At 40.3% G+C, this 14323-nt stretch overlaps 1 protein-coding gene across 1 annotated transcript in view; it reads left to right on the top strand.

Annotated features, from left to right (window-relative positions):
• Nucleotides 1-2643: 2643 nt before the first annotated feature.
• The window catches only part of pdzd2 (PDZ domain containing 2), a 114905-nt gene continuing 103225 nt past the window's right edge, over nucleotides 2644-14323 (top strand). The window contains exon 1 of the mRNA XM_017716063.2: nucleotides 2644-2886. The gene's annotated coding sequence lies outside the window, so the exon portion shown is untranslated. The remainder of the gene's footprint in view (nucleotides 2887-14323) is intronic.

Here is a 14323-nt window from a genome sequence, read left to right as displayed (position 1 = left end):
ATGTTATACATTACATAAAAGACTTCATAAGGACTTCATAGACATTTGCAACACATACAAATCTTGCTTGTAAGTAATGCAGAGACATTATGAAGGTGATAATCGCAAGCAGAGTTGTTATGCCTGAGGTCACTGACTTAATGACTGTCTTAGGTCTTGCAGTACCATCTGATCAAAAACCACTGACTTCCAGTCAATCAATGTAAGGTAGAAATAATTTGATAAATGTTAATATTTTGAACCTGAATAAGAATATCTGGTCCAGAAAGTGCTTTTAAAATGTACCTACCAGAGAGCTGCATCATGCCCAGACAGATCTAAATAGTGGGGATTGCCAAAAGAATGCTTAACCAATGTACTAGAGTAAAGCATGTCAAGAACTGTATTCTGCATCACAATGAAAGCCTGTGACTTTAAAGTGATTTGATTTGTACCCACTTTAAACATTTCCTGTAGAAGCTCAAAAACAGAGAGTAGCGCCTCAGTCATATTTTGTAAGGTTGCTGACCCCTGGGTCCCAAGTACCTAGATGTCTTCCTGTCAGTTTTCCCAAAAACATTTCAGTTCAATTCAGCTTGTCATTATGCATATAAATGGTACAGTATAACAAAACATGCTCAGGCTGCTTCTCTAGTGCATAAACATCAGGACAAGGACATGAGTGCACATGTACATGTGGGATAACAACAATATGTAAGTCCAAAAAACAATATATAGATGATACAATAAATACAGATCCAATAAATACAGAATAAACTAAAAACACAAAATTGTAGTGATGTTAGTGTGTATATTGCTGCTGTCAGAACAAAACCTTATATCTCCAAAATGGTAACTTTACAGGAGAAGGAAAAAACATTACTTTAAATGGAACCAGACACTTTTCCAGGTCATTTTTGCCCATATATTTTGCTCCAATCCTTCATGGAATTTACAAACAATATAAAGGCCAACATGCATTTTCAAATTATGTCAAAAACTGAAAATCAACAAAAATGGAGATACATGTTTTTGTTCTGACCACAGCAGTCATATGTGGACAATGTGCAAAATATGTGCAGCTTTCTCACAGGTAGGACCAGTGTGTAAATTAAAGGGAACAGGTGAAGTGTACCATAGCATCTCAACACTCTATGGGCCACTCTGAGAAAGAGCTGGAATACTGTGAAATCTTAAATTGTGCAGAAACGTTTGGACTTGATAACGGATAGAGTAAAAGTTGGGATTATGACCCATGGAAATGCATTTTTGTTTTCAGTAAATATTAGTAGTGGTGGAAATACTGAAGTGGGTGAACTATACCTAAGTATTATTTTGGAATTTGGAAGATATACTTACTCAAGTATTAATAAAAAAAAGAATACCTGTACTTTTAATTACATTTCCAAAGAAAAAGCAGTTTACTCCTATTGATTCATAGTAATCATAACAACTGTTTTATTATTTTTTACTTTTCCATGTTCGTATATTTTATGATTTATATATATATATATATATATATATATATATATATATATATATATATATATATATATATATATATATACACACATTTCGATTTTTGCTCAAGTATATTTTTAGCTCCACATTGAGTAAGACTGGGATTTTTTCCACTTTCTCCACTGTGGTGGTGAAAGGAACCATACAAATAATTTTCTATCTCTAAAAGTTACAAGTTACATAAGAGAAAGTTATGCAAAGTGGCTGCAAATACACTGCCTGATTTCCTGGGATACTGTTCAATAGGTTTGAGAGGATTTTGTCCTAAAATTTATTTGTTAAATCCGTTCATGGAAGAGAGGTACACGCAGGCCGTGTATGGCAAAATATTCCCCAAAGAAAACTTACCACTATTTCACCATTATTGACATCACAAAAAAAAACCTCAGAAGAAACACTGTAGGCTCAAACCACTTTGAATGACTTGTTTACATCACAACCATTAAATTCTCCAGCCTGTTTTGATAAATCACTGGAAGCATCGCCTCTCTGTACATTTCAGTCCTGTTCATGAATGATGTGAGAAATCTTGAGGACTGCTCTACAGACGGTATCTCCATATTCCCTGCTGGAAAAAAACAGCAGTGTTGTGCTTTGGATGCTGGCATGCCCATCAGCAGCAGCTGAAGTTCAACAGACCAGCATTAGACCAGCATTAGACCAGCCTAGACCAGCATTAGACCAGCATAACCAGGCTAGACCAGCATAACCAGCCTAGACCAGCATTAGACCAGCGTAACCAGGCTAGACCAGGTTAGCCTGAGGCACCCAGAAGAAAGGCATTAGTCAAAGAAAAGAACTGTTGTCGGGCTAATTCGGTTTATAGTCATATCAATTATCACTTTTATACCAACGGGCTGCTTTCGGACACATAACAGCAGCGGGTTAACTGGAGCTGTGCTAACACAAACTAGCCATCCAACAGTTTTCGGAGTGTGAAGCGAGGCTGGCGGGGTTTATGTTTACAGCCGTGCTCACTTCTGATTGGACAGAGGAGAGTGAACTCGTCTCTGATTGGCCAACTCCTCCCACCACTCTGGCCACCAAACGGCACACTCGTGTTGACCCGACTCCAGCCACGGCAGCGCTGCACCCTCCACGAATACGGGGAGTGTGGTAGTGTGGTGCCGCGGTGCCGCTCAGGGCTCACCAGAGTCACGTTTAATGAGAAAGACTGGAGACATTAGCGGGAGCTACAGTGAAGAGGACCCCCTGAGTCCTACTGTGAAAGTTGTAAAAGTGCCTCCGGACTGACTAGCCGGGCTCCAGGTTGAGTTCAGAGCCCTCCTGAAGGAGCTTCGCTCCGAGGAGTCTGGATTAAAACCGTTGCTTTGAACCGAGGACGTGAGGCAGTCTGGACTCACAGTTTGGCTAAGAAGAAATCAGGTAGGTCTCCTCTCAGCTCAGCTCCACTGCTTTTCGACACGACCTCGGCGACTATATTTGGAAGTCAGAAAGCGCCGAGAGAGAGAAAGCGTTGCCGTACGCGCTGATGTGGGACTGTTAGCGGCTACTGTTGTGTTTTCCTCCTCCTCTTCCCGAGGAAAGGAAAGGGTTTGCCCATTTGTCCTGTTATTTAAATAGCCATCTCTTCCACCAATTCAGACGTATGAAAGCTTCAAAACATTTTCATATTTTGGCAGCAGAATGTCTAATTGTGTTCATAAAGCCGTTGGTTGGCTCAGTCGTCGGGATAATTTAAGCTGTTCCTGCGAGGCTGAAATTGGCTTCCTATTCGCCAGCTTGTTGTTTGACTTTTCCCGTTCCACCTTAAATGGTGCAGCAGTTACATGTTGGCGCATCAGGGGCCCGAATGTAGCTGCTGGGCAGTTTAAGGTGGAACGGGCAATTCGAATAAGAAGCTGATTCTCACCAAACGGGAAGTCTGACAGGATTAGTAAACGGTGGTTTAGCCCGATGAAGAGCCGTTTGCTGGCTTGTGGTCCAGTTCGGTTCAGGTCGAGGGTCTGATGCTAGAAACTCAGCAGCACGGAACACGCCTGAGGGCAGAGTTTGGCGGTTTGAGGTGTTTCAGTAACTCGCCCTGCATCTGTTTGAGCACATCTGTCTTTTTGTCTTTTACGTCCAATCACGTCTCAGCAGCGTCTTCTGGCTCAGTGCTCAGTGCTCGTCCACTCGTGTGGATTTGATCGCTGTCATTGTGTTTACAGGTTTAGTCATTACTCGTAATCGTGTCTCCTTGTCCTTTTGTTTCAGCACTGAGCGGTGAGCAGTGGGCAGTGGGTATCCCCTCGTCTTTCACTGTCCTGGCCCTCTGCTCGTCGTTACAGTTGTACTTAATGGGCTCATAATGGACCGACTGGTTCAGGTAACACCTTCAGTCAAATGAAACAAAAGGATCTAATCTTTTTTTTTTTTTTTGAAAACATTAACATTCACACAGAAGTTGCTACCTAAAACCAGAGCTGGGTACACACTTAAAGATGGTTCTTCAAGGGCTCTTTCGTGAAACAGTGTAGGTTCCATGTAGAACCTTTTGGAAAATGGTCCTATATAGCACAAAAAAACATTCTGTTTTTACAAGCTTGACATTGTAACGATAAGAACCCCGTTGTGCTCCACAGAACCATTTTCAAAAAGGTTCTTTAAAGAACTATTTATAACGCATTCTCCTTCAGCCTGAAGAACCATTCCACCATGCAAAGAACAGTATGAGCATGAGCTGGTTCTGTATAGAACTCATGGTTCTAAACAGAGCCATTGCCTTTACTAAAGTACCTTATTTTTACGTGTGTAGCAACTAATCACAATCATATAGTCACATTGACTCAGCTGAATCTTCATGCATTTGTACTTGTACTGAGTATTTTCAAATGATCGTGCTTTTACTTCTCCCCCAATAGTTTATATTGATGAAGAAATTAATCCATTCCTTAATCTGTTCCATTTTAGTCATTAAGATTTGGATACTAATTCATTAAGATTTAGATACTAATCGGACAGCAATTCACCAACTTCGGTTCCTATTTTGATAGATGCATGATGTACTAAGAAGTTCCACTGGAGTTCTTTTAGGGAACAAAGTACTCAGTTTTTTGGCTTCTAAGTTGTTTTTATTTTGGGAGGAAGGTACTTTGACTTTTTACTGAAGTAGCAATAATTGATTGTGGATTTAGACACTCACCTCTGCCAAAAACCGCTTTCCAAAATGAGTCTTTCTTTCTTTGAAGTAATGGTGTATATGGATTAGTTACAGGCTTCACATTGTAGAACCACATACACATATTCCCCATCAATCTGAAGAACCTTTTCACCATGCTGAGAACCATTTAAGCTTGCAAATGGCTTAATAGTTCTGTATAGATCTATAGTTTTTACTAAAGAGCTCTTGAAGAACTGAGCTTTTAAGAGTGAGATGAAAACAAGTAGCTTTCTTCTTAGTTTAACTGAAGTAGGTATCAAAAACCTCTCCCAAACTGCAGTTGAACTTCTTACTACATCCTGCATCTACCAGCATAGGAATGGCAGTTTGTCAGGTACTGCGCTTCACTTTTTTTGGGCCCTTTTAGTCCCAAATAAAATGATGAAGCTTAGAGGCGTGAGGAGTGGCAAAGCAGTTCAGGAGCCAACAGAACGGGAATGAAATAACTCATTTGTGGCTGAATGACTGGGTTGACTAAACTGAGGAGAAAGTGGATTCCTCACAGGTATTCTACACAGAGGCTAATCTAACAGCTTCAGTCACATGAAACAAGTAGCCAAGCTTCTTCTGATAATGTTACACAGCTTTCATATTCAGTTAACCTCAGCAGAGTTCAACTGATCCAACAGTGTATGAATAAAAGTGCAGTTATTGGAGTATAAAGTACATGATTTACTAGGGTTAAGTGGTACAAACTGATGTGTGTATCCAGTATCGCTTCTCCCTAGTTAAGTTGGGTCTCATCTAACTCTGTAAAATGGTTCTTGTGATTCACTCGTGAGGATAATTAGGTGATGCTGACGGCGCCCATCCTTCACATCTCTCTTAAGGGTTGCTATTTAAACAAATGATGAATGTTTTTGTTACTTGGAGCGTCTGATTTTTGGCCTGTGTGTTCTAGTGTATATAAATCCTGTAAACTGGTGAAGATTTGTGTTTCTGTAGCCAAGTTTTTAAAGTGTATAACGAACATGCTTATTCAATTCTTTCGACTGGCCACATCTCTTGTAATTCCAAACGAGGATCTGTGACAGTAAACAGACTTCTGTAAACTTTATTTTATCTTGACAGCCTCGTTCTCCATTTAAATATTTGCAAACAGTTAATTCCAACCTTAATTCCAAGTTACCTTTGGCATCACAGAAAGGCATGGACTGCCTGATATGGACAGATTTCTGAATATATTGCAAATGTGAGATAATCTAATAATGATTTGACTTGTTTGGTTGAAGATGGACGTTGTTAAAGATCGGCCTGTGTTATTTTGACCTCTCTCTCTGTATCCAAACGTTTTCAGAACATCTGAACATTTTCTGGAACATCTGAGGTTGGTCAACGTACCACATAATAAAAACTGGGTTAATTGTTCCTTTACAGCCTTTTAAATTAGAATAGTTCAAAGAGCAACGTCAATATAAACCCAACAAATGATATATTGTGCCTGGTTCAACATCCATGGTGGAAAAAGTGAACAGTGATGTGTGTGCTGTGGAGAGAAGAAAAAGCAGGGTAGTGATGAGATGGTGAACCTCCGGAAACAGGAGACAGACAAGAGAGGAGAACAGTTAGGGTATGTTGGGAAATGGCATGCTGCCCAGAAAACACCATGCTGTTCATCCGCCCAGGGACAGCACTGCTCAGTAGGAGAAGGACAGCAGAAGGAGCACATCTATAGGTCTTGTTATGATGGACTGTGAGTAGAACAGAAGAGCAGATCTGGAGCACTGAGTTGGTGAAGGTTGTGGTGAAGTCACAGGTACTGCTTTAGAGCTGATGTCCAGTACCCTACTTTTGCTTTTTGTAAGCTTTGAGCTTGGCCAGAGACTTTTTTTGGTGTGTGTTGTAACTGTTGGATGCACTTTACATTCAGTTTAAACAAGCGGCTACAAGAACAGTTTCTACATGTCTGTCTGTCTTGTTAAGCTATAAGGTTAGAAACATTGTGTAGCTGTACTTTTGGGAAGTGCACTAAATTTGATGGAATTTATTAATATAAGCAGCACACATCAGACAAAATACCCGCCAAGCTTTTAGACACTTCTTAATTCAGCTGAGTAAGTGTGTCCATACAGAAATCACCATGGGGGAAAGAACCCATGCATGCTGAAACAGCACTGACCTTGTACAACCTTCGCAAGCTTCCCTGTGGTCTGAAATTGGTGGAGAAGTACAGAACTGTGCAAAAGTCAGAGAGCACTCTTCATCTGTTTAAATGCCAGTCAAATTTACATGGAAGCCTCAGCAACTCAATGTAATATTATTTTTCAGTATTTAGTGTGTCCATCTTTTGCCTTTATTACAGCTTTCATTCTTTTTGGGAGGCTTTCAATTTTTTAAGAAATCTGCAGGGATGTTTTTCTGCACCTCCACCTGAAGTTCAGTCTTTCTGTCTGCTTCTCACAGTCTGAGTAATCCATATGTTAAGGTCAGTGAGGTTGAGGTCTGAACTCTGGGATGGTCAGGCAGCTTCTACACCAGCAGTTTCTTGCCAGCTACATGTCCACTCATAGTGTTGAGATGTGTTCTCCCAGTGGAAGGATGGACAGAACCACTTGTGGATGTTTTCAGATCTCTGTCAAGGATGAAAGCTTTAAATACTGTTTAATTGAGGGGTTTTGGTGAGTTTCATTGTCTCTATATCTTTTAAGCGTTCTTCAACTCCAGTTTTGGAAACTGATATTTTCCACTTATTTTCAGTTGTCTTCACTCTTTCTCATGTCTAATTTCCTAAGAAATATATTAATCATTTGTACTTAATGCAGTTTTGACTGGAAATTAAAAAATGAGAGGTACTCTCTGACCTCTGCACAGTGATGTGTGAATATTAATATTGTTTTTAATCTGTAAATACTGGCAGAAAAAAAAACATTTTCCCTCTCCAAGTGTCATATGTTCCTATTTGTTTAATAGTTGTAGTGCAGTAGGATTGGGATAAAGTGTTGGAAAGGGACTGTAATGTTTTGATTCAGTTAGCAGTAAGTAGTCTGTAATAGACCTAATTAGCAAACCAACAGGATTAAAGAGGTCAAACGTTTTCTAGACTTTGGTGGTGAAATTCAAATACAGCAGCCATTTTTTTTGTCATACATGGTCACATGCAAGATATCAGCCTTACCTGAGGTACACGTTCTAATGATGGTAATGTCGTATGAATAACCTGCAGGATTTTTGACTGTATTTGGAGAGGATACATTTCAAAGCCCTAAACGAGGCCTGAAGTAGCCATAATGGGTCAAGCCTATCAGGTGTAGATCTTCAAATCTGAATAAACTTACTGATTTCCTTAATTTGACTACCAATGTGATTCAGTCACAGAACCTACATTCCCATAAAGTCAGTCATGTGAGGTGTAGGTCAGTATCTCTGTAGGACCTTTTACATTTCAATATGGAATCTTCACTGAACTCCAGCTACCTTTATACCTCAGCATTCCTTATTAACAAGATGTTTTTAGGAAATTCTGGATACCAACACTGTTCAGTTTCCTAAGTCATTTTTTCCTGTACTGCGTAAATAAATTACACTGACCTTCGACTAGACCAAACCGTCACACCCACGTAGATACACACACCGCCAGTTGCTTTCCAGCTGTTTGGAGAAAGAAGTAGACAGTAGGATTACTGTAGAGAGAGATTGCTAGATCATTGTAAACGCTTGAAAAAGCACAGGCCTGCAAGTCTCTCGCTCTCTCGCTCTGTCTCTGTCTGTCTCTGTCTCTCTCTCTGTCTGTCTGTCTCTCTGTCTGTCTCTCTGTCTGTCTCTCTGTCTCTCTCTCTGTCTCTCTCTCTGTCTCTCTCTCTGTCTCTCTCTCTGTCTCTCTCTCTGTCTCTCTCTCTGTCTGTCTCTCTCTCAATCCCCCCCTCCACCACCCTGCCCCCCAACCCTTTCCAGCAGCAGATCATTTCTATGCTTCCATGCGTTGGTCTTGTGCCCATAACTTACTTAGTTTAGTTCATTTATAGTGCACAAGAGACACAAAGAATAAGAATCCCTCCAACATCTAATTCATTATGCATGACAATATAAGAATCATTATACTTTAAGGAACATAATTTAAAGTGGCACAGTCTAAACAAAGGAAAAAACCTTTTGAAGGATAAAGAATCAGGAACCAGGCCAAAGAGGGCTCGCTTTTTAATAAGCGTTCCTGACACCACTGGAAAATGCCAGGATGCATTTTCTTAGCATGTTTAGCCCAAAATGCATTTGCTGGCAGAAAGTGGAGCTGAGTCAGCTTGGTGCGGACTCAGACGCATGGTGTAGAATTAATTTCCTTTTGTATCTGTGGAAAAAAGAAACGGAATGCTTCTACAGTCGAATATCCAGAGGAGGCAAATATGAAATCCAACCACAGTGAAGATCTGACTGATAGCAGTTTGTCTTGCATACTTTCCTGGTTCTGCTACCAGTAACCACCTGTCGAGTTTGAGTTTGTTCTGACTTGTAGGGCATAGTTTAAAGTTGCAGTATGTACTAACTTAGCTGTTGTGATAGAATAAGAACGAATATAGATACAATGGAAGTGTTCCAATATTCGGATGGTATACAGATGGTACAGTATTCATACAGGTGTTAGAAGCTGTAACAAACACTCCCTGCTTAGTGCCGAGTAGTGTCAGAAGAATTAATGCAAACTCTGCCAGATGTGAGGTTTTATGCTGACTGATGCTGTGATCAGAGGCTTTGACTCTGTGTTATATCACTGTCCATTCAGTCCACCCACTCACAATCCAGGCACTGAGATTCTCGGTACTTTTTCCAGCAGAGAACCAAAGGTTAAAGGAACAACAAATCTCTGCACAGTTTCCCCTGACCCAGTCGACAAGACAAGAAGTATCAGGAGTTTGTTTCTTTAGTTTTGCACAGGAGCTGTGAGGCTAATATAGATGATAAGCAGTGTAAGATTATTTTGACACTATATGACATACTATTATCTATAAAAATGTGCAGCAGTACAGTCCAAATTCAGGCCTCAAGATGGCTAAACAGGGTCCTCCCTGTGCTCCCAGGGCCCATTATTTGCCCACTCAAATTGGTAGGAAACAGCCCTGTATTCCCAGGGCCATGTTTGCCCTCATTGAATTTTTTTTTTTTAGGCCCCATGTTTTAGCATCTTGTCTCCTCAACATGAGAAATACGTTTAATGTACACACTTCTGGTGTGTTTACAGATGTACATATTCTGGTATATGTTTAGTAAATAATATCTGAAATTGGGTTTGTGGACATGCATTACCAAAGTTGGCATTTGTAGACACCCTCAATAACACCTACCCCTGATTTCAATACTGTTTTTAACATGCATTTGCATTTCAAGTTTGATTAGCTAGCAAATGAACTCACTGAGGTAGTCTAGGGCAAGCGCTTTCCTTCCAAAAAATCCGCTCCTTTTTGTACATTGCATGACCTCTAATAACCCTAACCATGGGAACCTGGGGAACCCTTTCGTAGTGTTACTTAATTTAACGTATTGAGGTGTTATGTGTAGAGCGCTGTGAACACCTTGGAAACTGCTGGCACTACATGGGTACACTACTGTTACAAGCTATGCAATATACTTCTTAGTTTTTATAAATAACAGTACCAGAAAACACATGCAAGTTTATTTGAGAGCACTTGATAACTTGGTCTTAGGTAAATGTGTGAGTTAGGACAGTTTGCAGTTTATATAGGGCCAGTTGGTGTGTGTCCTTTCTCGCTTGTCTACATAAGCCTCACAGTACCAGTGCGCAACTGAAGAAACTTTGACACAAAACATGTGTTGTCTGATCTACTACGTTTGGAGTAAGAGGAAAACTGAGAGGAAAAACCTTTCACAGGAAAAACGGAGTGATGGCGAGTTGGCGTTTCCCAAGTTTGCATTTTTTTGAATGTGTATTTAGCTCTTTGACCTACATAGTAATAGCCAGCTTTTCACCAACCAGAGCATTCGCTGAAAAACCCAGCTGATATTATAAATAGACATATCGCTTTTAAATGGTGCCTTGTGCTTCTTGAGGCAAAGTTCTTCCCAGATGGAATGCCACAGAGAAACTTGACTGATGCTCTGTAATCATGTGGTAGTATCACATTATTCATTATCATTATCCCAGTTTTCCCCACATATTCCTCCCCTTTGCATCTACAAGTATATATGCTAAAGGGGGGGTTCCAGCAAATGTTAGCATTGTTTGTTGTCTTTCAGGACATGCTGTTGTTCATAGCTTGTACATCTGATATGGAAGTGTATATTTTTATATTTTAAAAGGAAGTCCACTGACATCTTTTTTGTTATAGAGGGTGTATGTAATGATTAAAATGGTCTCCTGTTGGTAATCATGTGGTTAGAAGGTGCAGAGGCTTCTCACAGCTTATTTCATTCATATAAAATAAACAGAGAACAAATGACCTTACAGTCCCAAACAGGCCCTGCTGAGATAGAGAGTGTAAAGATGATACCAAGTTGGAATGTCAACTCAAAGTACAACTTCCGATATGATGCATCTCTAATCACACCGAGAAGTCTGTGCAACCTTCATGAAGACCTGGATTCGGTTTGAGTCAGTTGAGAGAAGTTTTGGGGATGTGTTTACTGAAAAGATTTGGGTGACTATTGACTTCTAGTGTCAGCAGTGTTAAACTTGGAGCTTCATTTTAAAGCTAAAAAGGCAAAATGTGGACATCAAACCTGTCTCGGCTGATCGACGACATCTTGAGTATGTGGAAAATTGGGTAAGTCTGATATTTCGCCAGACCAGTCCTTTAAACGCTTCAGATGACTGGTACCAATCACCACTGCTTTCCAGAATTAGTCAAATTTGTATTGAAAGTCAGGCTGTTTGATGGAGTAAGAACAGTAAGTGAAATCCTTAATATTTGCACTTACAACTAAATAAGAACACAAAAGAAAGATGATGGTGGTCTGGTATACACCTTTGGCTGTCATTGTTTCATGCTGGTTGGCTGCTTAAAAGAGCAGCACAGCATCTGGTTCATGTGGTGTCTTCTGCCTCGGCATCTGTTTCTATTATTTTCAAAACATTAATTGTTAAAGAGAACGTCCAAAAGATGTCCTACCGCACTGCTTTGGGTAGTGAATCATAACAACTAAAATCCAAGATTGCTCTTTATAAGCCGAGGGTCACTTGTTTATTTTTATAGCCAGTCTGTGCATTGTGTCCTGCATAGGGCATCATTTGCGTATGAGAGCCCACCGTAAGTGCCCTGCATTGTCTCCATTGAGGAGCCATGAATGAGGGCTTCTTTTTTCCTACAGTGCCTCACCTTTGACATCTGTGTGTGTCCCTCGCTGTTGTTCCAGCCACCCCCCACAGCCTTTGCATATTCAGCTGGAAATGACCCCTCTTGGCTCCACTCTTTGGTTAGATTTTTTTTCCTTTGAGATGAGCCCTTCCCTACTCCACAGGTCAGCCCTAATGCTGGCAAAGCCCCCTTAGGGAACATTAAATCATGTAGGCTCTGTTTTGTTGGGTTTTTTAAGAGATCTATTCATTCACTGGCACTGCGGACCAGAATGGCAGGGTTGGTTGTGTTGTCACTTTAAATCAAAGCCCCACACGCCACAAACTGTTTTTTACTGTGTTAGGAGTTTGCTTAGTGAATCATTCCCCAGAGATGAGCTCACTAGACATGGAGGGCCATATGCTCGGCTTCGCCAGCAGACGCTGTGATTCTGATGTAAGCGTCAGAGTTTCCATTAGCAGAAGTTGGAAATGTTTTGAAAAATAATACTGGGATTATTTTTTAAAAAATTAATCAGTCACTCTTCTGCTTGGACACAGAACACAGGCCAAATTTGAAGATGGAAAGAAAGATATTAAGGAATATTGACCTTATTCTTTGTCTGCATCTGCAACAGGTCATGACCTGTTCTTAGAAACCTAGCTGTAGCAGAAAACCTGGTCTGGCCCAAATCATTTGAATACTCAAGTGTTTTTCTTTATAAACCAAACTATACATTTCATCAGCAGTGGCTTTTAAATAGAACAGTTGTTGTTAATGTATTGAAGATTATAAAAATAAATAAATTGTAGTTGGTTTATAAATCATAAACTCAGCACAGTAAACTGCCATGTAGCCTTAAAGCTAAAGGAGCAGGGATCCCCAAGAAACATACATGAGTGCATTTTAAATTCTGTTTAAAAAAGCCCAGTGTAAAATGTGTAGTAGGTGAGTATAGTACCTCTAGATTCTGGTGAGGATGATGCCAAAACCTCAGAGCCTCATGTTGGGGGTTTCTGGTGGTGGATGAGGAGATGAACACCGGCGCTGTTGCCTTGCAACATGTCTTCTGGTCTTGGTACCTGCCAAGCTTCTTCTACGTGGTCCCACTCATGTTCAAATGAGCCTGTAGCTCCTAAAGCTCTTCAAACTTCCACTGTCTGTAGCTTGGCTGTGACTGAATTCGCCATGTGATGCACTCACTGCTGTTCTCCAGGATGGGAAAAAAATGAAATAACTTGGAAAAATAAATAAAAGCAACTAACTAAAGTAAACTAAAACCACGATGGTGGTAAAAAAAAGATAATTCTGATTTACTGCACCCTTAGCGTCTTTCTGCCCTACAGAAAACTCAATGAGTCTAATAGTGGCCAGTGGCAAGATGCTTGAGCACATGCCCACTGGTTTTTGTTATAAAGGTTTTATGTCCTTTTTCTGGGGAAATGGTAATTTACTGTGCACTACAGATGCAGCAGGTTGAGATCAAAAACACTGCAGTGGTACAGTTAGTCCACGTGAAGGCTTGTGCTCTTTATATGTATCTCTAACCAAAACCTGCTATATTTAAGTGCATTGCTAAAGGTGAGCGAGATGCACACCTGCTTTTGCTGTTATGGAAAAAAGACAGATGTCTGCTGTAGATTACACCAAACATCTGTTCATATCCAAAGTAGTTGACTCATGAGCTGGGTACAGTGAGTGCCTCTGAATAAAGAGTAAGAATTCTTTTCCAAGCATCCATCAGCATGACTCAGTGGGCAGGCAGGTGTGCTATAGGTGGCAAACAGCACGGCTCCAGGTGACCGTTTGTGTAGCACTGTTCTGTTCTCTCAGGGACCATAGAACCATTAAAGGCCAGAAACGGTCTACAAGTGAACAGTGAGTGAAGTGTGTACCAGTGAATGTCTAATTTGCATAATTTGGACCGAATTATTAGAGGGATTAGCATTCGGCTGTAAAGGACTTGAAATTGCTTTTGGAATTACTGAGGAGATCTTAAGCAAAAGTTAACACGGATCAGACTGTCATCAGGCTGAGGCAAGGAAGCAAACATATTAGGTTTTAGACAGTTTGCAGCTTTTAAGTGACAGTTTTGTGTGATGTCTTCGTGATGAATTCGCCTAAAATCTACACTTTTTTTTTTAATGGACCAGCATGCATGCGTAGCCAGTAGTAGTAGCAAACATCCTGAAGCTGGAACTTTTCCATTTTTATATATAGTATGTCATACGGTGTCAGAAACCACATAAGTAAATCTATTTCAGATTGCATAAAATAGCTTTAATTCTCTGATGTAGCACTACTTGTGCTTGAGTAGGTGTTTTCATAACTATGAATTGGTTGTTAGTTTACCCAGAAAGAAGTAGGAGGAACCTAATTTGAGTGGACTTTTTGCTTATAATTTGAAATGCCCCTCTTTGATATTCACTACATCCATTTA

Source organism: Pygocentrus nattereri, chromosome 20 (genome assembly GCF_015220715.1).
Source record: "Pygocentrus nattereri isolate fPygNat1 chromosome 20, fPygNat1.pri, whole genome shotgun sequence".
Lineage (NCBI taxonomy): Eukaryota > Metazoa > Chordata > Actinopteri > Characiformes > Serrasalmidae > Pygocentrus > Pygocentrus nattereri.
The sequence above is the reverse complement of the archived record's forward strand: the minus strand, read 5'-3'. Positions and strand labels throughout refer to the sequence as shown.